Source organism: Aplidium turbinatum, chromosome 1 (assembly GCF_918807975.1).
Source record: "Aplidium turbinatum chromosome 1, kaAplTurb1.1, whole genome shotgun sequence".
In the NCBI taxonomy this organism is placed as follows: domain Eukaryota; kingdom Metazoa; phylum Chordata; class Ascidiacea; order Aplousobranchia; family Polyclinidae; genus Aplidium; species Aplidium turbinatum.
Window position 1 is genome coordinate 51288531 of NC_137472.1, and position 23626 is coordinate 51312156.

The following is a 23626-nucleotide window of genomic DNA, read 5'->3' on the forward strand; positions in this document are numbered from 1 at the left end:
AATTCCGGCATTTCCATGCTCTCTTGAGTAAAATTTTTAACTCTGCAATTTAGGCAGAACTTCGTGATAGGGTAGATCCCGCATTTAACTCATTAAAAAATAACTTCGAACAAAAAGAAAGTGAGTACTCTGAAATGTTGAATGCTGACATACATCCTGAGGATAGCGCCTCAAATGTAAGCACTAGGATGTCTGAGAGCTCGTCACGGATAGTGGCACAAATTAACCTGCAGCTAAGACGAGAGGAGCTCCAGATACAAGCCGAGGCCGACGCGAGAGCTGCTGAGGCCATACGAGCTGAGGCCATACGAGCTGAGGCCGTACGAGCAGAGGCCGTCGCGAGAGCTGAGGCTGAAGCGAGAGCTGCTGAGGCCCAAGGCCGTTGACAGGATTTATCGGGCCCGGTACCAATTTATTTTCGGGCCCCCTTCATCGACAAAGTTATGAATATAAAGGTTGTGTACAAAGTTTTATTGATGTCGTTTAAGCATGGTCATTTAACAAATCTTGCGCAATCTTAAAATTTCTTGAACCGCAAAACTTAGCCTACTATCTCTATATAGCGGTTGCTTTTTTGAACTTTTATTTGTCACATGGCGCCAGAGTAAATTCCATTGATGTGTCACTGGTCATTCTAAGCTCACCAGAAGAGAATTTACAGCACTGCAGACAGTCAGAAAGTTTTCTATTCGATTTCGGAAAGGAGTTAGGGCCTAGGTCAAACATTTGCTGATTGCTGCAATCGGAAAATCGGTTTTGGTCTAATTATTAGTGCAGAAATAGGGATAGTAATCTTCTTACCTATGTCATTTCAGTTTTGAGTTTGAACAAATATTAACTTGTTTATTTTGAAATTCGTGTTTCGGGTAATATTCGTGGTTAGGGAAATCACTATGCCGTACTAGACTAAATTCTTATTTTAATGTTTGGTGGCAGAAGTGGCTATTTTACCACCAGAAAGCTGAAGTGGGCCCGGTACCTAGAAGGGAGCCCGGTACTTTACCATCTGACTGCTGAAAGGACTCTTTTATCTTCTGATGGCAATTCCTTTAGATGTGATTTTATTAAGATCTTGATAATATTTGAAGTCGCGGGGAATTTTTTAAATTCGGGCCCCTTAAATATTCCGGGCCCGGGTCCAAAAGTACCACCTAGACCCCCCTTTCAACGCCCCTGCTGAGGCCACCGCGAGAGCTGAGGCCATACGAGCTGAGGCCGTACGAGCAGAGGCCGTCGCGAGAGCTGAGACCGAAGCAAGAGCTACTGAGGCTGCCGCAAGAGCTACTGAGTTCGCACTTAAAGACGCCCAGTTGAGGGCTGAACAACGTAAAGAGGTAGCTTTAGCTGAATATCGATCAGAGGTGGGCTCCCGGCGTAGTTCTAAGAAGGGCTCTTCTAGGCATTCCAGAAGTGAACATCAATCGCGGTTGAATTTACATAACCTTTTCCAGACACCTGTTCAATCTGTAAGTGGACCAGTGCAATCCACATGTTTTTAAGCTATTTCAGGAGGTCTCGGGGCCGCAGCTAAGGATCTTCCGAAGGCTGTAGAGCCAAGGTCTGCGGATTACAACCAAACTCCTCCCCCAGAGCGTACAGGTCACGGGGCCGCCATTAGCAGTAATGCTTTGCCCCCTTCACAGTTTTCTGCGCCGCTAGTTTTTGATCGCCCAGCTACACGTAATTTGGGTGGTGGTGAGAGGCGTATTGCGTCTCCTGATTTTAATGTGTGTAAGGAGCGTGATCGGGCTGTGCATGTGACTGAGCCCCCTCAGCCCCTTAAGGGATATAGCTTGTCTTCTCCCGCTAAATCGAGTTCTCAACAGCAGGATTGCTTTTTTGAATACCAAAATACAGTAGTAGGACGTTTTTCGATAAGGCGGCCTTGATTGGTTACGATGGTAATAATATGCCATTTGTCTTCTTTAAAAATCGCATTACGGCCTTGATGGCAGCTTCGCCCTTTAAGGGGACTCGTTTGACTTTGTTACAAGCAGCTTGTGTTAGAACAGCTGCGCAAACGATTGCTAATTTGGTTTCCGACACTCCTGGATTGTCAGAGAAAGACAGGATAGAAATGTCGTTAGCTCGCTTGTCCCAACGTTTTGGAGTTCGTGGAGGTCTTTTCGCCGAACCGGAAATTAGAAAGTATCGCTATGGTAGCTAATTGACTTCAATCTCTTCCAGTGATTTGAAAGAGTAGATGAATTGTCGCAGTGTTTGCTTTACGCGCAAGCTTATGGTCAGCGTGATAAATTAGAAGGACGTTTTGTTTTGGATTTGGCTAAGCGACTCCCGTTTGACGCTAAGCAGCATTATCTTGACTTTTTAGGTGATCAGTATGGTGGCACTGATGAGCCTACCTTTCAGAGTTTGTTTGAATTTGTAGTACGGGAGGAAACGCGTAAGTCGACTGATTTTAGCATTATGCTAATGGGCGATTCTGGTGAGTCGCAGCATTTTAAAAAGTTTGGCAAAGGAAAATTGCCTTCATGTCCGGTTAGGCAGACGTCGGTAAAACCCCATGATGATGTGATGTCAAGGAGTTCGCAGTACTCGACTGCTGTTGGCGCACCGCGCAGTGGTGAAGCCAGACGTAAAAACCTACCGGCATGCATTTGTTGTTCGTCACGTGGTCAAGTTGAATATCATTTTTTGTCTAACTGTAAAGAATTTTTGCGCTTGACACCTAAAGATCGGAGAGATGTCATTGTGAAAGCTGGAAAATGCTTGAATTGTTTGCGCCAGCATATGGTTAGGGACTGTAATCATGCAAACAACTGTCGTAAGTGTGGGCCTAACAACGATAGGAAACACTATTTTCTTCTGCATGATTTTTATGTGACGTCACGAGATTCTGTGGATTCGATCGGCAAAGATGATGCTGGTGCCAGAGTTCCTGTGCGTAATGGTAAGATTGGAAATGTTAAAGCAGCTTTTAACCGCATTACTGCTGCTTGTGTTTTGAATCCAATGATGGGTAAATCGAAGTTGGTGTATTGTCAGCATGATCCTGGTTCGCAGTTGACGTTTGTTTCGAGTGATTTGGTGTGCGAACTTGGTCTTAAGCCGTACGATAAAGCGTCGTTTAAAATGGATACCCTGGCTGGTCAGAAAGCTACTTGTGCTGACCTTGTCAAACTCAACATCCAGTCGTTAGAGACAGATGAACTGTTTTGTGATATAACTTCGGTGGTTAACCCAGCTTGGGCTGACGATGTTAAAACTTTACCACATAAGCAGGATTTAAGTGGTTTTTGTCATTTTCATGACGTGAATATGTTTCATTTGAATGATTGTAGTACTGTAGATGTACTGATTGGCAACGATAACGCTTATTTGATGTGGGCAAAAGAAGAACGTGTTGGTGAAAATCGTAATGAACCGCATGCTTTGCTCACTCCTCTCGGTTGGTTGGCTTGTGGTGGTAAGTCACCCTTAGATGAAAACGTTGCTAATGTGTGCAGAGTGCAGATGTCTTCAGAGTCGGATGTCATTTCTGGCTTTCAGCGTAAAATTGAGTCTCGTGATATGGAAATAGCAGACCTGAATAAAGTCATTCAGGATTTGACGTTGCAAAATGAAACCTGTGAATTGTCTCGCAATGACAATTTGGCTAGAGAACTTGTTGAACCGAATATTGAGTTGAAAGATGGTCGATTTGAGATACCTGTACCGTTGAAGGAAGATATTGATTTACCTAACAATTTTGTGTTGGCGTCAGATAGAGCTGCTGCTTTAAGAAAGAAAGCTTTAAAACAAGCAGTGTTTTAACAAGCAGTCGGCTAAAACAACAAGCAGTCGGCAGCAGTGGCCGAGTGGTTAGCGCTTTGGGCTCACAGTCGAGAGCCTGCGTGTTCGACTCCAGCCACCCGCACCTGCTGTTGTTTCTCTGGGCAAGAAACTTTACGATAATTGCCTCTACCCAGTGATCGATTTCGAGTAATGGGTAGTTCCAAATTAAAGTCATAAGCAGAGTAGACAACCGGAAACAGACATTGTCGTCGGCTGCAGCGTGGGTCAGGTGTACGTCGGAAGGCGTACACCGATGCATAGCGCTCAAGTCCGCTTTCCCGCAATGCAGGATAAAGATAAACAAACAAACAAAAAAACCTGAACTTCGTGATTTCCTTACTGACACCATGAAAGATCTTAAATCTAATGGCTATATTGAGCGTGCTGGTGAAGCAGGAAATGTCAAGGGATTTGAATGGTATTTCCCATACTTTGTGACGTCACAATTAAAAAAGCGCATTGTTTACGATGGCAAGTCTGAATTTCGAGGAACTTGTGTTAATGATGTAATGTTTTCGGGTCCTGACTTGTTAAACCCTCTGGTAGATGTCTTGGCTAGATTTCGGCTTGATAGATTTGGTTTCGTGGCCGATATGACCAAGTACTTTTTTCACATTTTGGACTCTTCAATTCGTAAGCCCAAATTTATTGAACTGCTTACGTACACCAGCAGTGCCGCTCGGATCGTGAACGAACGCCTTTTGGTACCTTTGAGTGACGACCCTAGGGATTTTACTGTCATCACCCCTGCCTCACTTTTGACCCCATACTTAGACCCATACTGTGCTGTTGGGCAACCACATGATCGTGACCAACTAAGAAGGGATTATCGGTTCAATTTGTCACTTTCTCAGCAGTTTTGGAGTAAATGGATCGATTTTTACTTGCCAGGGCTTCAGGGCCGGAAAAAATGGTTAAAAATGGCCGAGAATTTGGAGCCTGATCAACTTGTAGTGGTGGGTTCTCTTCAAGACATTGGTAAACGTGGGAAGTATCAACTTGGGAGGGTGCATGAGGTGGTCCCACAAATTAGGAAAGGGAAGCCTGTGGTTCGTAGAGCTAAAGTTGCCGTCTGCAACTATGATGAGAGTACGGGAAAAGTGAAAGTGGACTACGTGTTGAGGGATATTTTGTGCCTCGCCCCCGTAAAGAATACCTAAGTGTTAGGGTTTGAGCCTGGTTTTGTCTGTGGTGGCCGACACTTGTCTGAGCCCAGAACAGTCGGTTATTATCGCAACCATTGTATATAGCGTCATTTTAGCGTGTACCTATGGTACCAATTTCATGTATCGTCGTGTTTATTCTTATTGCTGTTCATTCTTTGCATGCCTTTGTATTTGCGTATTAACTTAAACGTGAGTGACTCAAACAATTTGAGTATCGTGTGTTTTATTCATTGGCTCACGATTGTCCTTAAATTCCTTTTGGTTATGCCATGTTAGACTGTCATAACTAGGGGCCGCTATGTTACGGCCAATCTCTGTACAAATCAAACGTCATATATAAACCGTTCAGGTCTACTGAATCTTACGTCATGGAAATTCCTAAAACATGAGCCAAGATTGCACCATCGTTCGTAAGACTTGTATCACACCTGTTGAAAATTACTTCACAATGTTTCACTATGACGTCACAGTACTGCGTACGTGAGTTTGAGATATTGCAATGTATTCTGGTCATTCGTAAAATGATTGCTTGAAAGTTGGTAGCATATTTAACTGTTTGCTTAGTGCTTGCCAGCTGGACGAAAATTCCGTCTTTATCTAAGTAGTTTGTTCTGTAGTGACAAGTTTTAGTGGTGTACGGCGTTGCATCCCGATTTCGATAGCCGCGGGCTAATTTTACAGGAATACACTTTTTGAATAGACGTTTCAAAGAGTGTTTTTTTTTCGGTCATTTCATACAGACGAACGGATTCGGGAATCTTACGTTACAATTTTCCCACGAAGAGATTATGGTTTACCGCTGTGACCAACTTCAAATACACATTGCCAGGTGTACTCAACCACGTAGGCACGGAAACACCAAAGGATGAGCGACGTTTAAATGAAAATAGCTGTTCGTGGGGTGTTTCATTTGTAGCAGTACACAACAGTGACCGAATGGAATGCAAAGCATCAGACAATATAAGTTCCCACTGCGATATGTCAAGTTTACATGATTTCAAAGCAAGTTTTACTGCGGACCATATGATCCCATTATACCGCTCACACTGACCATTACCGGGAGCATTGTATATAGATGTGCGGCTACACGCAATTCCTCTGCTATGCAAGTAAGTGATGAGTTCACGCGAGAGGAATGCAGAGCCCCTATCGGAGTGAACATATAGGCAGGCATTCCAAACATAAAGAACAATTTGTTCAAACAAAAAATTACAGATTGTGCATCCGTACTGCGACAAGGAAACGCAAATGGAAAGCGTGAAAATTCATCAACAATTGTCAGTACAAATTGATTTTTAGTTGAGAATGGCAAGGGACCTTTAAAATCTAAACTTATACGTTCGAACGGTTGTGTAGCTTTTATAACTTGTGCTGGAGGAGGCTTGTAAAATTTGGGTTTTACTTCGGCACATATACTACAACTTTGTACAACGTTACGAACTTCATCGAGAGAATATGGTAAATTTTTCGCCCGAACAAAATGGTACAAACGAGTACCGCCAGGATGGCATAATGAATCGTGAAGTTTATACAAGGCGTTGCTATGAGTAGTGGCGCAATAAACCCGAGAAAGTGCATCGGGGGCAGCGTTACAGTGTCCAGCACGGTATGCTATGTCAAAATCATATTCGCCAAGACTCATGCGCCAACGCATGATTTTGTCATTCTTGATTTTACCATAGTTCTTTGAGTTGTACATGAATGTTACTGACCTTTGATCCGTAATTATGGTAAAATGTATACCTGCCAGTAAATACGACCATTCCCGTACAGCCTCCACAATGGCTAAGGCCTCCTTTTCAACACTGGACTGATGACGTTCATTCTTATTGAGCATTCTTGAGAAGAAGGCCACAGGGCGACCTTGGTTTAGGGTTGCTGAGATAGCATTGTCTGAGACATCAGTTTCTAGCACGAAAGGAAGCTGCTCATCAGTAACTCCAAGTGCAGCTCTCCCGTGATTTTGGTAGACCTAATATGCGCCATTTTGTCGAAAATGACTTTTTTGCATTTTTTTACGTTTAAAGACTTCATGCATCTCCTGACAAAAATTTGTGCCCTAATGTAGTATGGTTTTCGAGATAATTGGTGGGTAAAACCTAACATATTCTAATCTGTGCAAGAATAATTTTCTGAAACCTAACATATTTTTCTACTCCAATCACGTAACAGGATATCGTCACGTGACAGCCATAATTTCAGAAGCAATTGCAGCAGGCTATTTCACAACATCTTACATCTCTTGAGTTGCATGAAGCGGATTTAAAAGCGTTTGATAAAGTAGATTGGGCGAAAATGTTGTCAAGCACTAAGTAAGCTTAATTATGTAGGCTAGCCTAAAAATGTCCATCCGAACACACTATCTTTTCTTTTCATTAAATGCCGTATCATTTACGTCTCGCCGATCAGTTTGATTTTTCGCAGCCTACTGGTGTACTGATGGCTTAGTTGACTTTACGGTACGCTAAATAACTTAGCTTGCATATGATTATTACGATTTTAAAGCAGAGGCCCGGGAGTACGCTACTCAGTGTGTTTGGTCATTTTTAATCAACCGTCCCAGATGCTGTGCAGCCAATGTAGTACGGTAGCCCTAAATCAGGGGTGACGAACCTTTTTGCGGTCGCGGGCCACTTTGTCAATTACATATGAGTTATCGGGCCATACAACTTAGCGCTTGTCAAAATTCTATGACGTCATAGATTGGAATCGACCAAAAATACAAGGTGAAGTTGGTGAATAGTGTTAACAACTTTGCCTTATAGCTTTTCTATTTTCTAACTTTAAACCTTGAAAGTTAGTGTTTAGGGCAAGAAAATAGCAAAGGAAAGGTGTACCAGTGAATGCATAAAACAGCTTTGAGATGTCTTTTGTCTTTAATGCATGAGCGATTGTCAAATCGTTTTGCGGGCCTCACAAAACTCTTCGACGGGCCGCATGCGGCCCGCAGGTTCATCACCTCTGTCTTAAATGAAGACATGGTTATTAAGTAGGCTACCAGCAACTAATTTTGAGTCAGCGATAGCCTTTAACCTAGCAGGCTTTTGTGATATCAGCAAAGTCATCTAGAGATTACAGTGATGAAATGATACACAGTTCTGGGAGAAATCCAGAGGCTTACCGGTACTTTAGGTTTGATTTAGGCTTACAAAAGCCAACATAGTGTGGTCAAAGTCAACATTTAGCTTATATGAGGCTTTATCATACCAAAACATAACATTAAATAAGCCAATAAGGCGGTTCAAGTCAACATCGAGAGTATATATTAGGTTTTATCATACAAACCTAATACTTTTTTTATAACTAGTTATCTGGCAAAACCAAATATAAGCCATATTTTAATAAACAAACAAAAACCTGGCTCAAATTTCATTCTTAAAAATTTTGTTTGGTTGTCCGCTCCAGCCTTCCAAAAGTCAACTTCGAGTGTTTTACCTTGTTAATGTTACAGCTATAAACACAAAAAGTCGTTTATCTCGAAAACTTGAAAATGGCGGATATTAGGTTGTGACAAATCACGGGAGAGCTGCTGAGAGATCCTCTTTTAATGTCTTGATTGCTTGCAGTGCTTCGTCGTCGAGTGGAAATCTTCGTGCCGCAACTAAAGGTTTAATTTTTTCGGAGTACCCCTGTACCCATTGCGCATAGTAGGCGAACATTCCCACCATGCGCTGGAGCTGTTTTGGGCTTGTTGGGATTGGCATGCCAAGGACAGGTGTAACACGGTCAGGGTCGGGTTTCATTACTCCATGTCATATGCAGTACCCCAACAATGTTATGGTCTCTGCACCATAAACACATTTGTCTTCATTTAAGGTTAACCTACATTTTTTGGCTGCATCCAAAAACGTCTTCAAATTTTCGTCGTGTTCCTCGCGCGTATTGCCACATACGGTGACGTCATCGAGGTAAGCGTAGGTTCCTTTGCATTTGTATGTGGAAATAATATCGCTTATAACCCGTTGGAAACAGGGTACTGCATTTTTCAGTCCGAATGGAATCCGCTTGAACTGAAACAACCGTCCATTTGGTTCGAAATTCAATTTTTCAAGTTCAAGTTTATTTTTCATTGCTGGCGCGAACATGTAGAGAACGATAAAGTAAACACGCGAATTTTACACCAACAAAAGGAAAAGAAGACAAAACCAGAAGGTTTAAAATATGCATCAATAAAACAGTGTTTGAAAAACATAATCTTAAAAATACACAGCCACCAAACCTAGAAAAGAAAGCGAAAAAAGAAAACTTTTATTTCGTCGATTGTAAAATAGACCTACAATTAACACTTGCAAGAGCAACAAGGGCGATTTAACACAAAAGAAATTCAAAAAGTGACAAGTTTCCCGAAGTTTTTACTTTGAGAGTCTCGCATTCAAAAACTTGGTGTGATGTCACAAAAGACTCAGAAAAATAAAAACTGTAGCAGGAAACCGGCTCAGTGTGACCATGCGGATTCAGAAAAAAGTAAATGAAAATAGAAATAGAGATATAATTAAATATAATAAAATACAGACATACTACTTCTGTTCAAATAAACTTTGTTCAATCAATTTCACTGTCCAAAGGTTTTCCAAAAGTTACAAGTAGAATAATTTTCTGGCGATTTAAATGCAATTATACTTTTACCAAAAAGGCAGTGATAAAAATGAAAGAAAAAAATGTAGTCGAAAGCAAATTAAGGAGAAAGATTATAGTTGCAACAATTTTTACAAAACATTAAAGCTACAGAAGTAAAGTAGTTTTGATGATACGAATTTTAGTACAAAAAAAGGTCTGGCAGCACTACTTCTAGAAATACAGTTAGGCTACCATTCAACATATAATTTAATGAGCAATTTGATGACAAAATAACTAATTTGCATAATTTAAAGTTGTATTTTAAGGATAATTAATCACATCTCAGTCCAATATAAGCAGCTTTTTTTTATATGACAGAATTTCCATTGGAAAGCCTATTTCTTGGGAGCAAGTCTTTTAGGCGCAGACAGTTAGGCGCCGGTCAAATAGGCGCGCACACTGTGGCGTCAGGATATTTAGGTGCGGAGCACTGTGGCGCCCGTTCATTTAGGTGCTATTCCTAGTAAAGTCTGCCGATTGTATCAGCTTGGCAGGTAGAGCAATGCTTTTCACAAAATGTTATATTGAATAGAAAAATATGTTGTTTTGTTAATACGTGTGCATTTATTTGTTGTTACTCATGGCTTCAGTGAGTGAAGCTGCTTTATCCGGCAATGCTTTTCACACAAAATGTTGTATTGAACAGAAAAATATGTCTTGGCTTTCATGAGTTAAGCTGCTTAAACCGGCAATGCTTTTCACACAAAATGTTATATTGAACAGAAAAATATATTGTTTTTTTAATGCGCGTGTTCGGCATTTATTTGTTGTTAGCCCAGGTTTGCGTCAGCGGAAGCTTTGTCAATAAATTATTTAAGTTTCCGAACATGACTGAGTTCACGTTTGGTTAAGTCAAATAATAACTACACCAAACATCAGTAAAAATATACTGTAGCCTATATTCAAGCGGGTGGCTTGAGTGAAGAGTAACTTACTTTTCCGCCAAAACCCCGACTAGGTTTTGCCAAAGCTGAGCTGATACAATCTGCAGACTTTATTAGGAATAGCACCTAAATGAACGAGCGCCACAGTGCTCCGCACCTAAATATCCTGACGCCACAGTGTGCGCGCCTATTTGACCGGCGCCTAACTGTCTGCGCCTAAAAGACGTGGACCCTACTTCTTGTCTTCTCTCTTTTTTCACATTTTTCTGACATACCGCTTCGTAATTCCCTTGCAAACTTTTGAAGAAGATGAAATTGTAATTTTTCCTTTATATTTTCTTGAGTTTACCTTATCTGCAGGTCCTAAATTTGCACAAAACCAGTTTTTAAACTAGGACCTGGACAGCAAAAATCTTGCTTCCTACATCCAAAAAGCGCGGGAAAAAACTGCTGTATAATTAAAGCTGTATAATTGCGTTCTTCTGGTTGAAGAGGGATCTGTTGATAGGCGCTCCGTAAATCCAAAGTGGAGAAATACTTGTACTGTGAGACATTATGGATAATACTCTGCATACTGGAAAGGGGATAGGCTACGCATCCAGATGTGTAAATCTATTTACGGTCTGGCTGTAGTCCACACACATTCGCTGTTTGTGGTTTTCGTTTTTGACAACAACCAGCTGCGCCCGCCATGGTGAAGAACTGGGTTCTATGATATCGTCCTTCAGGAGTTGAGTAACTTAACTTTCAATGAACTCCTGATCAGCTTTTGAATAGCGTCTAGATTTTGAAGCAATTGGACGACAATCTGAGGTCAAATGTTCGAATAATTGCACTGGTTTGACCGCTCTTAACGCATCCAGAACACTTAAGTGTAAAGAGTTATCTGGTCCCCCAAAGTTGAAATTGACACTACGGTGTTGTTTTAGGAACTCACGTCCGAGAATGACATCCCAAAGCAAACCATCCATCACTGAGAATTCGATACGATAGCTCCGATCTAATAGATCCACTGAGGCAGAACAAAACCCAAAAGTATTGACCGATGCGCCTTCAACTGCCAAGTCAATTTTCTCCATGTTTCTTTTGACACCAGTAAGTTTAGCGAGGCGAGCAAAATCCATCTTGATGTGGTTACGGGTAGCACCTGTGTCGATGAGCCCTCTTCCAGAAACACCATTGATTGTGACAGCAACATTAACTTTGTCGTCATCAGAATTTTGCATAGGACACAAGACAGCAAGATTTGTTGACTCGTCACAAACAGCTGCTGTAAGTTTCGGCGTTTCCTTGGAACCCCTCTTCATTCGACAAGCTTTAGCGAAATGCCTCTTCTTTTAGCAGTTAAAACAAATTCAATCTTTCGCTGGACAGTTTGCCCGAGAGTGCCGTTTAGCACCAGAAAAGAAACACATCTCTAGCTTCATGGCAGCACACTCAGTTTTATAAGGCGTCCTTGCGGTAGAAACGCTTTCAGGAAGAGGACAAGCGATAACATCCTGAGCATCCGGTGTATGGTACGACTCGGCATTTAACCGGGCATCGTTAAGTGCTTGAGCTTTGTCGAATGCTTGCTGAAGTTGCAGCACATTGTCTTCCAGCAGTGTCTGACGAATATACGCAGAGTTAATTCCAGCAATAAAAGCATCTCGAACGGCTGCTTCTTTGTTTTCCTTAAGACTAACGGCTTTAAAAGTGCAGTCGGTACTAAGTTTCTGCAGCCTTTGAAAAAAATCTTCGAGAGGCTCACCCAGCTTTTGCTGACATGTATTAAGCTTGTGTCTAGCGAAGACCTCGTTTACAGGCTTCAGATACATCTCTTCAAGACATGCCAAGACATCGTCATAGGTTGTGGCTTCACTGATGAGCGAGTACATGGAAGTATTTAGAAGGTTGATCAGAACGGCCAGTGTATGAGATTTTACGCCCTTTATTTTTATTATTGTTCCGTAGTTGCGGTTACCACATTTTAGTCGTCGTTTGCTGCTGCGAAGCCTTCCGAAGTTTACCATGACAGAATTGTTTTGTAAGCAAGTTAGCTAATATTTTTTATGTGCAGTTTTTTTTATCTGTAAATATCAGCAGCCGATTTGAGGTAGTAAGGGAATTCTTAAGTGTATAGTGAACATATTGTGCAGTAGTTTTTGTTAGTGAAATCCGTGTGTGTTCGGTTTCAGTGCACTGTACAGTTAGCCTAGTTATTTTGTATTCTATTTTTTTCAAGACAATTAGGCTGTGAATAGTGATGAATTCTTGTGATTCAATGTGATCAGTAGCCTACGTGTGGAGCACATAAAAGTTTGGTAAGTGCACTGGCATGTTGAGTGGTAACCGCTTAATTCGTTGTTTATGTATTTATGTTCGTTGTATTATTATTCCACAGTAAACCGTCCTGCAAAAATCTACTGAGTGTGTCCAGTGTTGCCAGGTCGCGTTTACTCACAAAAAAGGAAAATCTTATCAGAACGCGAGCGTCACACTCCACGGCGCTGTGCGCGAAGCTGATACAGTTTACAAACTTTTTTATCGAGACGAAGAGGTGTCCTTTGCTCAGTTTACAATCTTGGTCGATACGAAGAGGTGTCCTTCGTTCAGTCTACAAACTTTTCATCAAAAACGAAGAGGTATCTTTCTCTTGCGGATTGAACAATAATTTATTCATGTGCCTTTTTATTTATTTTTGTGCCTTTATATTGATACTCTTGCGCTTTTGGTAGCTTATTGTGTATTTTGTGTAATTTATCTGTTTGGGGGCCATGGCTGATCAAGTGACTGAAAAAGAGCGTGGTTCGGGAGAGGTGTTGGGTAGGACAGATGGGCCTGGTTCGGAGGTAGCGGTGCATTCCACAGGGAGGGCTTCAAAATCCAAAAGCTCGGTTGAGGGTGTTTCTCAGGCTCACTCAATCAAAAGCCATCATTCTAGTCATAGTTCAATTAGTATTAAACGTAGAGAAGGCCGCATAAAAGTTGAATTGGCCAAACTCGCTTTGAAGCACCTCGATGAGGAAGAAGCTGAGAAAAGAAAAGGATTGGAAATGCAAAGAAATCAGATAAAAAGAAATATTGAAATGGCAGAAGCTGAGGCTGAATTGTGGGATAGCATGTCTCAAAGGAGTAGTTATGTCACCCTAAACTGCTATCAATCAAAGGGTAAGAAGTCTTCTCACATTGATCCTGTCGTATCTCAGTCTCCCCATATCGATCCAGTTGTGCCCCAGTCTCCCCAGATGGATCCTGTTATACCTCAGTCTCATCACATAGATCATGTTACGTCTCAGCGTCGTCACATGGATCTCATTGTACCTCAGTCTCATCACATGGATCCGGTTGTACCTCAGTGTCGTCATATTGAAGTTGGAGATCGATTTCTCCCAAACCCTCTGTGGAGAAATTCGAAGGTGACCCCATGGACTATTGGGCCTTTATAAATCGATTTGAGGTCCATGTAGCAAATAAAGTTTATGATGATGATCTTCGATTGGTTTATCTGTTCCAACATTGCAGTAAATCTGTATATGAAAAGGTGAAGCATCTTGCCAGTGAACGAAACAAGTCTCGAGCGTACAGTATGGTGTGGCGTGAGTTGTATGATAGGTACGGCCAACCTCATGTTGTCTCACGGTATTGTGAGCGTCGTCTTTTAGATTTTTCTAGAATTTTGCAAAATGGTGCAGAAGCATTAGAAAGTTTTGCAGTTTTAATGAAAAGATGCTTGGCAGCAATGGAGGATGCTGGAACACCTTCACCCATGAATTCTGTGGACTTCATTAGTTCTCTTGTTAATAAACTTTCTGTGGATCTAAGAAAAGATTGGGTAGATAAAGCTATGATTGTGCAAGAGGACTACGGGAGAGTGGCTGAGTTTTCAGACTTTGCAGAATTTGTTATTCATCAATCACTGAAGGCTAACTCAGTGTATAGTAAAATGCTATTTCCAAAAATTGTAAGGAGTAATACAAACGACAGTGGCCGTAGTTACCGGGTATTGACAGCTCTTGCTGATGAATCATCCAAACCCATCCCACATTCAAAATTTGATCAAAAGCGTTGTGTTTGTTGTAATGCAGAGCACAAATTAGATAACTGTGCTCTATTTAAACAAAAAACTCCTAGGGAGCGAATAATGTTTGCATCGAAACTTGGATTATGTTTTAATTGTCTATACCGAGGCCACAGAGCAAACCAATGCAAACTTACTGTGAGATGTAACTTAGATAAGTGCCATGGTATGAGTCACCATCGCTTGTTACACTTGCCCCCCACTGGCCCAAGAAGTGTTTCGATGGTAGCGAATAATCCCGAAGCAAGAAATTGTATGCAATGTTCACTTGTTCCTATGAATTCCTTACCTTATTTGGATATCGTACCTGTAAGGGTACGTAATGGTGAAAAAGAGACACGAACTTATGCTTTGTTGGACTCCGGTTCCAACAAATCATTTTGTGAGCAAAGTTTGCTGGATGAGTTGAATGTGAGTTGTGCTGATAATGTGGAAACTCAATTTACTTTAAGAACTCTCACCACCAGTCATCCTGAAGTTATTAATACTTCATCTGTTAATTTAACTGTGCTTCCTTTGGTAGAAGAAGGAGAATATGAACTTAATGGCCTTGCTGTGTTGGATGAGATTCCAGCCAAACCCAACAATCTGCCTGATGCCACTTTGTTGAGTGAGTTAGATTATTTGCATGGTGTTTCTTTTCCTAATTTAGTGACTGGAGATGTGACGTTGCTGTTAGGCAATGACAATGTGATGCTGCATCGGTGTCTTGAAAGTAGATTCTCCCCTGACTCAACAAAGTACCCTGACGCAGTGAAGACGCCATTAGGCTGGCTATTGAAAGGTCCTGCCTTGGTTGAGCAGCAAGAAATTTCCAGTTCTGGATTCTTTTCATCGGCATTTGACTATAAGGATTCTCAATTGCTGTCTGATGTAATTATTGATGATGAAGGAACTATGTATCCTTCACCGTTGGAGCATGACATCCCCCAAGTTGAAGATTTGCTTACATGGATTGGTAACAACAAAGAAGCAGCAGAGTTTGGGTTAAAATACTCAAAAGAAGATGTAATTGCTCATGAAATGATGAAACGCCATATTGTCCATTCGGATGGGCATTATGAGCTACCTCTACCCTGGAAAAATGATGCCGTTGAAATGCCTGAAAGTATAAGCATGGCTGAAAAACGTCTATCCACATTAAAAAAACGGCTGTTGCGAGATGATGAGCTTTGCAAACGTTATGTGAAACAGATGGAAGATTACGTTGAGAAGGCTCATGCTGAAATTGTGCCTGAAAATGAAATTAACACCAAAAATAAAACATGGTATCTGCCACACCACCCAGTCATAAATCCAAAAAAGCCGGATAAGACGCGCATTGTGTTTGACTGTGCTGCAAAATCACATGATCAATCTTTAAATGATTATTTGATGAAAGGTCCCGATCTTGTCAATTCTTTGGTAGGTGTGCTGATGAGGTTTCGCAGCCACCGTGTTGCAATTGTTGCTGATATACAAGCGATGTTTCACCAAGTGACAGTGCGAGACCGTGATGCTCTCAGATTCTTATGGTGGCCTCATGGCGACATCAAGCAAAATCCTGTCCCTTATCGAATGCGAGTGCACTTGTTTGGTGCTCGTTCATCGCCTAGTTGTGCCGCCTTTAGCTTGCGCACATGTGCTCGAGAATATGGTAAATTTTTTGGCCCTAATGTTGCACAGAACGTGTTGAATTCCTTGTAGTTGATGATGACTTTCGCTTTTCCGTAAACCCTCCTGATAGAATTCTGACACGACGTTCAATGTTGTCTATTATGAATTCCCTGTTTGACCCCTTAGGTTTGGTCGTTCCAGTAGTTCTAGCCGCACGATTGTTGTTTCGTGAGACATGTAGGCTGGCTTTGGACTGGGATGAAAGAGTGCCCATTTCTATTAGCAAGAAATGGGAAACTTGGGTTCAAAGTCTAGCACAGTTGAGTGATGTACGCATACCACGTTTTTATGAGATGAGGTCTGACAACACGCCTATTGTTGGGAAGCAACTGCACATATTCGCTGATGCTTCTAATAATGCCAGAGGTTGTGTTTGCTATTTGCGTGCAATATATTCGAACGGAAGGGCTCAGTGTAACATTGTGACTGCAATATCCTTTTTAGCCGACTCCGAGAAACGCACGATTCCACAGCTTGAACTTGAAGCTGCATTGGATGCCGTAAGAATGGCGCAAAACGTTAAACGCCAGTTACAGTTAAATGACTGCACCTGTATATTTTGGTCTGATTCTGCCGCAGTGTTGCGTAGCTTGTTGGCAGATTGTAAAAGTTTTCCTGTTTACACCCGAAATCGTTTGTCAAAAATTCAACCACATACATGTGTATACGACTGGCAATATGTCCCCACAGAGTTGAATCCAGCTGATCAAGCTTCTCGTGGACTCACTGCTGAAGCCATGTTAAAGTCCGGTATGTGGTTGGAAGGCCCTGACTTTTTAAAATTAAACCCAGAAAGTTGGCCTAAGCCATTGGATAATCTGAAGCCAAATTCCTGTACTTATAAACTCTTTGATGCTGTCAATGAAGCTAAGGTTTTTTCTAGTCTATCTGAGGTTGACTGCAAACCAACCGATCGATTACTTCTTCAGTTTTCATCTTTACATAAACTGAATGTGTCCACAGCATGGTTGTTACGTTTCAAAAACTATTTGAGATCGAAATGCAATGGAGTGAACTTCGCTGTTAATGGACCAGTTTTGGCAACCGAATTATATAACAGTGAAATTGCACTCGTTAAATATGTGCAACGTAATCAATTCCCTTTGTGGTTCAAACACTCAAATAACTTGAATGTAAATGCTCAATTAAAGAAATCAGATGCTTTGCACAAGCTTGACCCCGTTTTGGTTGAAGGAGTTCTGAGAGTTGGTGGACGACTTGACAACGCCAACATGTGTTACAATGCAAAGCATCCAATGATTGTGCCACAGGACTCGCACTTTACCAGATTATTAATTGACCATTATCATCGCAATGTTGGACACTTGGGCGTCACCTCTACTCTAAATGCTATGCGTCAGCGTTATTGGTGCGTGAACTCTCGAGTTATAATTCGCCGTTTTATTAGTAAATGTGTCTCTTGTTTGAAGAGAGAAGCCAGATTAGGTCAACAAGTTATGGCTGATCTTCCCTCTGCCCGACTGCGAGTACATGAACCTCCATTTAGTCATTGTGGCATTGATTTCTTTGGCCCACTGCGCGTCAAAGTGAAGCGCACCGAACACAAGCGCTATGGCTGTATATTTACCTGTATGACAAGTAGAGCTGTTCACCTCGAGCTTGTTCCTGATATGACAACCAGCTCCTTTATCAATGCTTTGAGACGTTTTATTTCAAGACGTGGACCAGTGTCCCAAATCTACACAGACAATGGTACCAATTTTGTCGGTGGCGAACGTTTGTTGCGAGAAGCAATAGCCGAATGGAACGTGGTTCAGATACATGATTATCTTCGGCAAAACGCCGTAGAATGGAGTTTCAACCCACCCACAGCCAGCCATTTTGGAGGTTGCTGGGAGAGAATGATTAGGACAGTGCGTAGGATATTAACGACTGTACTAAAGGATCGAGTAATCACCGACGATACCCTGAGTACCGTACTTACTGAGATAGAATGCATAGTGAATTCTCGTCCATTGACTGATGTGCCGTTGGAGGCAGGAGAAGAGTTACCTTTGACTCCCAATCATTTGCTAAAAATTAAACACTGTTGTTGCTCTTCCCCCTACTCTATCGAATGAAAAGGATTGTTATGCTAGAGAAAGGTTCCGTGTCGTTCAGTACCTTGCTGATCAGTTTTGGGATAGGTGGCTACAAGAATACCTCCACACAATTATGACCCGCCAAAAATGGCACGAACTGAGACGAAATGTCACAGTGGGCGACATTGTTTTAATTGCTAGTGAGGATTCCGCTAGGTGTGATTGGCCTCTGGGTAGAGTAATTAGTGTTAATCATGATAAACATGGCGTCGTTCGTAGCTGTTCTGTACTTACACAAAAGGGTGTACGTGAACGACCTATTGTGAAACTGTCCATACTAATTCCTGCTAAAGAGTAGTGTTGATGTAATCGTTTTTTTTTATGGTATTGCAATGCTCTTACTACACGATCCGCTTTCTCTGTCGTTTAGTCATTGTGATGCGGTATGTAATCGTAAAATCTTCTGTATTGTGTTTGTAAAAATGTGTACTGATTCTGCAGTCCCCATTTTGGTGGGGGAGTGTATGAGATTTTACGCCCTTTATTTTTATTATTGTTCCGTAGTTGCGGTTACCACATTTTAGTCGTCGTTTGCTACTGCGAAGCCTTCCGAAGTTTACCATGACAGAATTGTTTTGTAAGCAAGTTAGCTAATATTTTTTATGTGAACATATTGTGCAGTAGTTTTTGTTAGTGAAATCCGTGTGTGTTCGGTTTCAGTGCACTGTACAGTTAGCCTAGTTATTTTGTATTCTATTTTTTCAAGACAATTAGGCTGTGAATAGTGATGAATTCTTGTGATTCAATGTGATCAGTACGTGTGGAGCACATAAAAGTTTGGTAAGTGCACTGGCATGTTGAGTGGTAACCGCTTAATTCGTTGTTTATGTATTTATGTTCGTTGTATTCAGAGATGGGCAAGATCACCAGTATTGGTGATCTTGAAGATCAAGATCACCAAGAATAGGTGATCTTGAAGATCAAGATCACCAAACAATGTGATCTTGAAGATCAAGATCGTGATCTTGAAGATCAAGATCACTTTTTGTGTACTTGCAAAAAATAATTACTATAAGCAACCTGGGTAAAGGTATAGTTGGTATTGCTTACTTTTACTTTTAACTACTCGATCGCTGGCCTAAGAATTGTGATAAGTTAGTGATTGTTGCTATTAGGCCTATCAATTGTTGATGTAGTTTGCGTAGAATCGCAACGTCACACCCAAGGCCGAGGTTAATTACAGTAGTTCTGAAAAAGTCGCAAAATTTGCAATTAGTTTTGTACGTTTTATTTATAATAAATAAATAAAAATAAACTTTGAACTGCATCATTTTTTACCAAATTTTTGTCTGGTTTATGTGGGAGTTTTTATTCGCGTCACTAAGCAGTTTTAACTTTCACTGTATTATGTCAATGTTTATTGCACCATTTACCTATCTGGCAGCCTTGATGCTGTTGTCTGCTATCAAAAAAGTTCAGAGGCCTGCGGTCAGACAAACCGCTCCATACTCAGACCCTAAACTGGCTAAACAAGTCTTGGTCTGGTTGGTTTGCTGCAATAAACCACTTAACATGACTAAACCAAAACATGACTAAACCAAAGTCGGCGTCCTAGAGTCCAGATGTTTTAACACCGCCATTCTAGAGTTTTGAAACATCTAAAATTGGGTCAAAGAAAGAAAACATTTTTTTTAAATTCACACATGGAAATTGTGAACAAAGTTAAATCATTTTTTATTATACGTCAACATAAAGTACACGGTAGTTGACTTCTTTATTACGATCAACACAGAAATCTTTTTCAATTTTGAAATGGCAACACTGACCAGATTAGACGGAGACTTTAAATCGTCTTTTGTTGGACACATATCATATTAACAGTGGCTTAATGTTAGTAGTTGCCACTAACTGCTTTGTACAGTAGCCTACGAGTTCTAAAAAAATGCCTCTATTTAGGAAGTAAAATTCAATTTTAAAGTGATCTTGATCTTATTGTTCTTCAAGATCAAGATCACACAAAAAAAAGTGATCTTAGATCAAGATCAAGATCACCAAAAAAAAGTGATTTTGAAGATCAAGATCACGATCTTGATCTTCAAGATCACTTGTGATTTTCAAGATCACGCCCATCTCTGGTTGTATTATTATTCCACAGTAAACCGTCCTGCAAAAATCTACTGAGTGTGTCCAGTGTTGCCAGGTCGCGTTTACTCACAAAAAAGGAAAATCTTATCAGAACGCGAGCGTCACGCTCCACGGCGCTGTGCGCGAAGCTGATACAGCCAGTTTGTCATCGTCGGTAGCGTCGTCGATTCTCCTGACGTAGTTTTGAAAGGTAAGTTTCCAGTGTTCCCACTTCCTAGCAGCTTCAGGTGCATTTGGATCAACATCAAATTCTATTGGCCTCAATTACTTATTCATGTTATTAAGTGAATAAATTGTTGTATAAGTAGACTCAAGATTAACCTAACATAAGACTTTATCCACTTAAAACGAAACATCTGAAAACATAAGTACAATACAATAAGATACTCTTGACGTATAGCTTACACCAACCCACAACCACTTCACAGCTGACAACACTAACTGAATAAGCGTCTACAACAAAAGAGAGAGAAACTAAATTAGGACGTTTGCTTTTAGCAGAAGTCGTGAACAGCAAACGGCGAGGAAAGGAGTTGATGCTCAAAGCAGAAACTGTAACAAGAGTTGTTCCTCTCATCACAGGACCCAGGGATCCAAATTACACGTGGAGGCAGATATCATAAACTATTTTCTTGCGGTATTAAACTGTAGATATGTTAGCAAATATGACTCTTTAGTAGCGTACAAACCTGACCTAGGGCTTGAATTACATCTGTGTCACCTTGCTAAATGATAGAAAAGTCTTAAGAGGTAGGCTATATTTTAGCTTCTACATTTAGCTTTTTGTTGACATAGGCTATTCTGATAAGTATGCCCATTAACTTTTGCAGTCAATATTCTGCTATTTGTAACACAGCTAATCAGTCAAATTGTCATTTCGTGATTCTTCTGATCTTGAACTGGTTGCAAACATGACCTCAAGAGCTTAGCGTAAAAGCAAAGGAGTGTACGGAAAGTGGGATGAAGAAGCGATGCGACATGCAATAGAGGCTGTAAGAAATGGTACAATGGGTACAAAAAAGCAGCCAAACAGTTTGATGTCCCCAAAACGACTCTTCGTAAAAGACTGAAAAACATAAACAAGATTGCTTTTGGCAGCCGCAAGATATACTGATCTACCGGAAGAGATTGAAAACCAATTGGCAAAACATATTCAAGATATGGAGGCCAGGTTTTTTGGCTTGACATTGATGGACCTTCAAAAGCTAGCATTCCAAATTGCAGAAGCAAATAACATTTCTACTAGGTTGAAGAAAGAAAAGAAAATTGCTGGCTATGAATGGGTGAAAGGATTTCTAAAAAGGCATCAAGAAATATCTCTTCGAAACGTCACTAGCGAGATCACCCGGATTTAACAAACCACAGATAGCTAAGTTTTTTGTACTTATACATGAAATTTATGAAAAGAACGCCTTAAACGCTGCGAGAATTTATAATATGGACGAATCTGGCATAAACGTTGTTCAGAAATTGTCAAAAGTTTTGGCTAAGAAGGGGAAACATCAAGTTGGCTCGATAGCTAGTCAAGAGCGAGGACAGAATGTGACGGTTATTTGCTGCATGACTGCAGCAGGAAATTTTGTCCCACCGGGCTTCATCTTTCCACGAGTGCGTATGAAGTTGCAGGATGGAGCTCCACCAGGAAGCATGTTCACTTGTCAAGTGAGTCATGTTTAAGTGTTTAGCAATCTTACCAGGCAAAACTCATCTTTTCTACGTTGATGCAATGTGTACCGACATTGAATCCATGTAGCCTATAAAAATGGTGGTTGTTCCCACTGGGATGCTAAAGATGTCAGTTTTATACAGTGTTTAGGTTTGCTAGTGTTTTCAAATGTTTTAACCAATTATAAACTATGCTCATACTAACAATTATTTTTATTCGTGAAAATTGGTTTTGTTATCACTGTATGGTGCATAAATTTGGCTTTGGTTCACAAACTGTTAGTCTCTCTCTGCTCAATAGTTCGTAATAAATTTTGAACCTTTTTTCAGAGAAAGGGATGGATGAACAACGACGTATTCTTGGTATGGCTAAAACACTTTATCCAGCATGCAAAGCCTAGCCAAGAAGAGAAGGTCCTGCTGATCTTAGATGGACGTAAAAGCCACACGCACAATATTGAAGCTTTGGAGTTGGCATCAAAAAGTGGTGTTATTATGCTGTCATTACCACCACACACCAATCATCTGATGCAGCCATGAGATTTAACATTTTTTAAACCCCTGAAGACCTATTATTATCAACAAATTGAGCAGTGGCTGCGTGCAAATCCTGGACGAGCAGTCGCTCCTTTTCAGATTTGTCGTTTGTTTGGTCTTGCATACAGAAAAGCTGCAAATGTCAGCTGTGTGGTGAATGGATTTCGAAAGGCCGGAATTTATCCAGCTAATATGCTGGTCTTTAATGACAGTGATTTTGCAGCTGCTGATGTGATAGATCAACCTGATCCAGCTGAGAATTCAGAAGATCCAATCGCCACCACAAGCTCAGCTCTAGTGGAAAATGCAAGTTCAGCTGCAGTTAACACCACAACTTCGATTCCAATTGCCAACGCAATCTCATCTGCTGTCATCACCACAATTTTGACTCCAGTCATCACTGCAAGTTCTATTCCAATTGCCAGCACAAGCTCCAGTATCATTGGAACCACCTTACAACCTTTCCCAGAAACCAGCAAAAATGATTCTTTATTTCCTGTAGAAGAGCCAGCTTTAGTTATAACTGACACTCCTGCTTGCATCAACAAAACAGCAGAAAGCAGCAATCTACTTTCTGACATGCAAGCAAGCCCTGTAGCCTACCCTCATCCAGTTTTTACTCAAAGGAAAAAAGGATTGTTGTATCTGTAACAGATATCAGCCCTTAACCAAAGCGATTCCGATCTATGAATCCTGATACTAAATGGCGAAAATCATCAAAAGCCACAATTTTGACAAGTTCTCCTCATAAAAACTACTGAATTGTTGTTTTTTGGTGTTTATTTGCTTATTGCATGTAATGAAATTGCGCTCTTCTGATTCGCGTGTGTGACGTCATTATTATTTTGTTTCGGACGCAGGCATTCTTTCTGTATTGGTACACGCGGTGTTTTGTGTTTTCAACTCGTTGCAGTCTTGAGTTTGTTAGCTGGTGTTAGGTTCCTATGTTTACAGAGTAATGATGTTCTTTTCTGTTTACATATGTATTTATGTTCTGTATTTAGCAGGGAGTCGAACCGTTTGATTTTTCCGGTTCGGGTCCGGTTCTGGTTCAAAGAT

At 40.9% G+C, this 23626-nt stretch overlaps 1 protein-coding gene and 1 pseudogene across 1 annotated transcript in view; one reads left to right on the forward strand and one right to left on the reverse strand.

The window, feature by feature from the left end:
* LOC145766878 (somatostatin receptor type 2-like) overlaps positions 1 to 23626 on the reverse strand; it is a 56965-nt gene that overhangs the window by 18091 nt on the left and 15248 nt on the right. The window lies entirely within an intron of this gene.
* Positions 22229 to 23328, forward strand: LOC145776534 (uncharacterized; annotated as a pseudogene).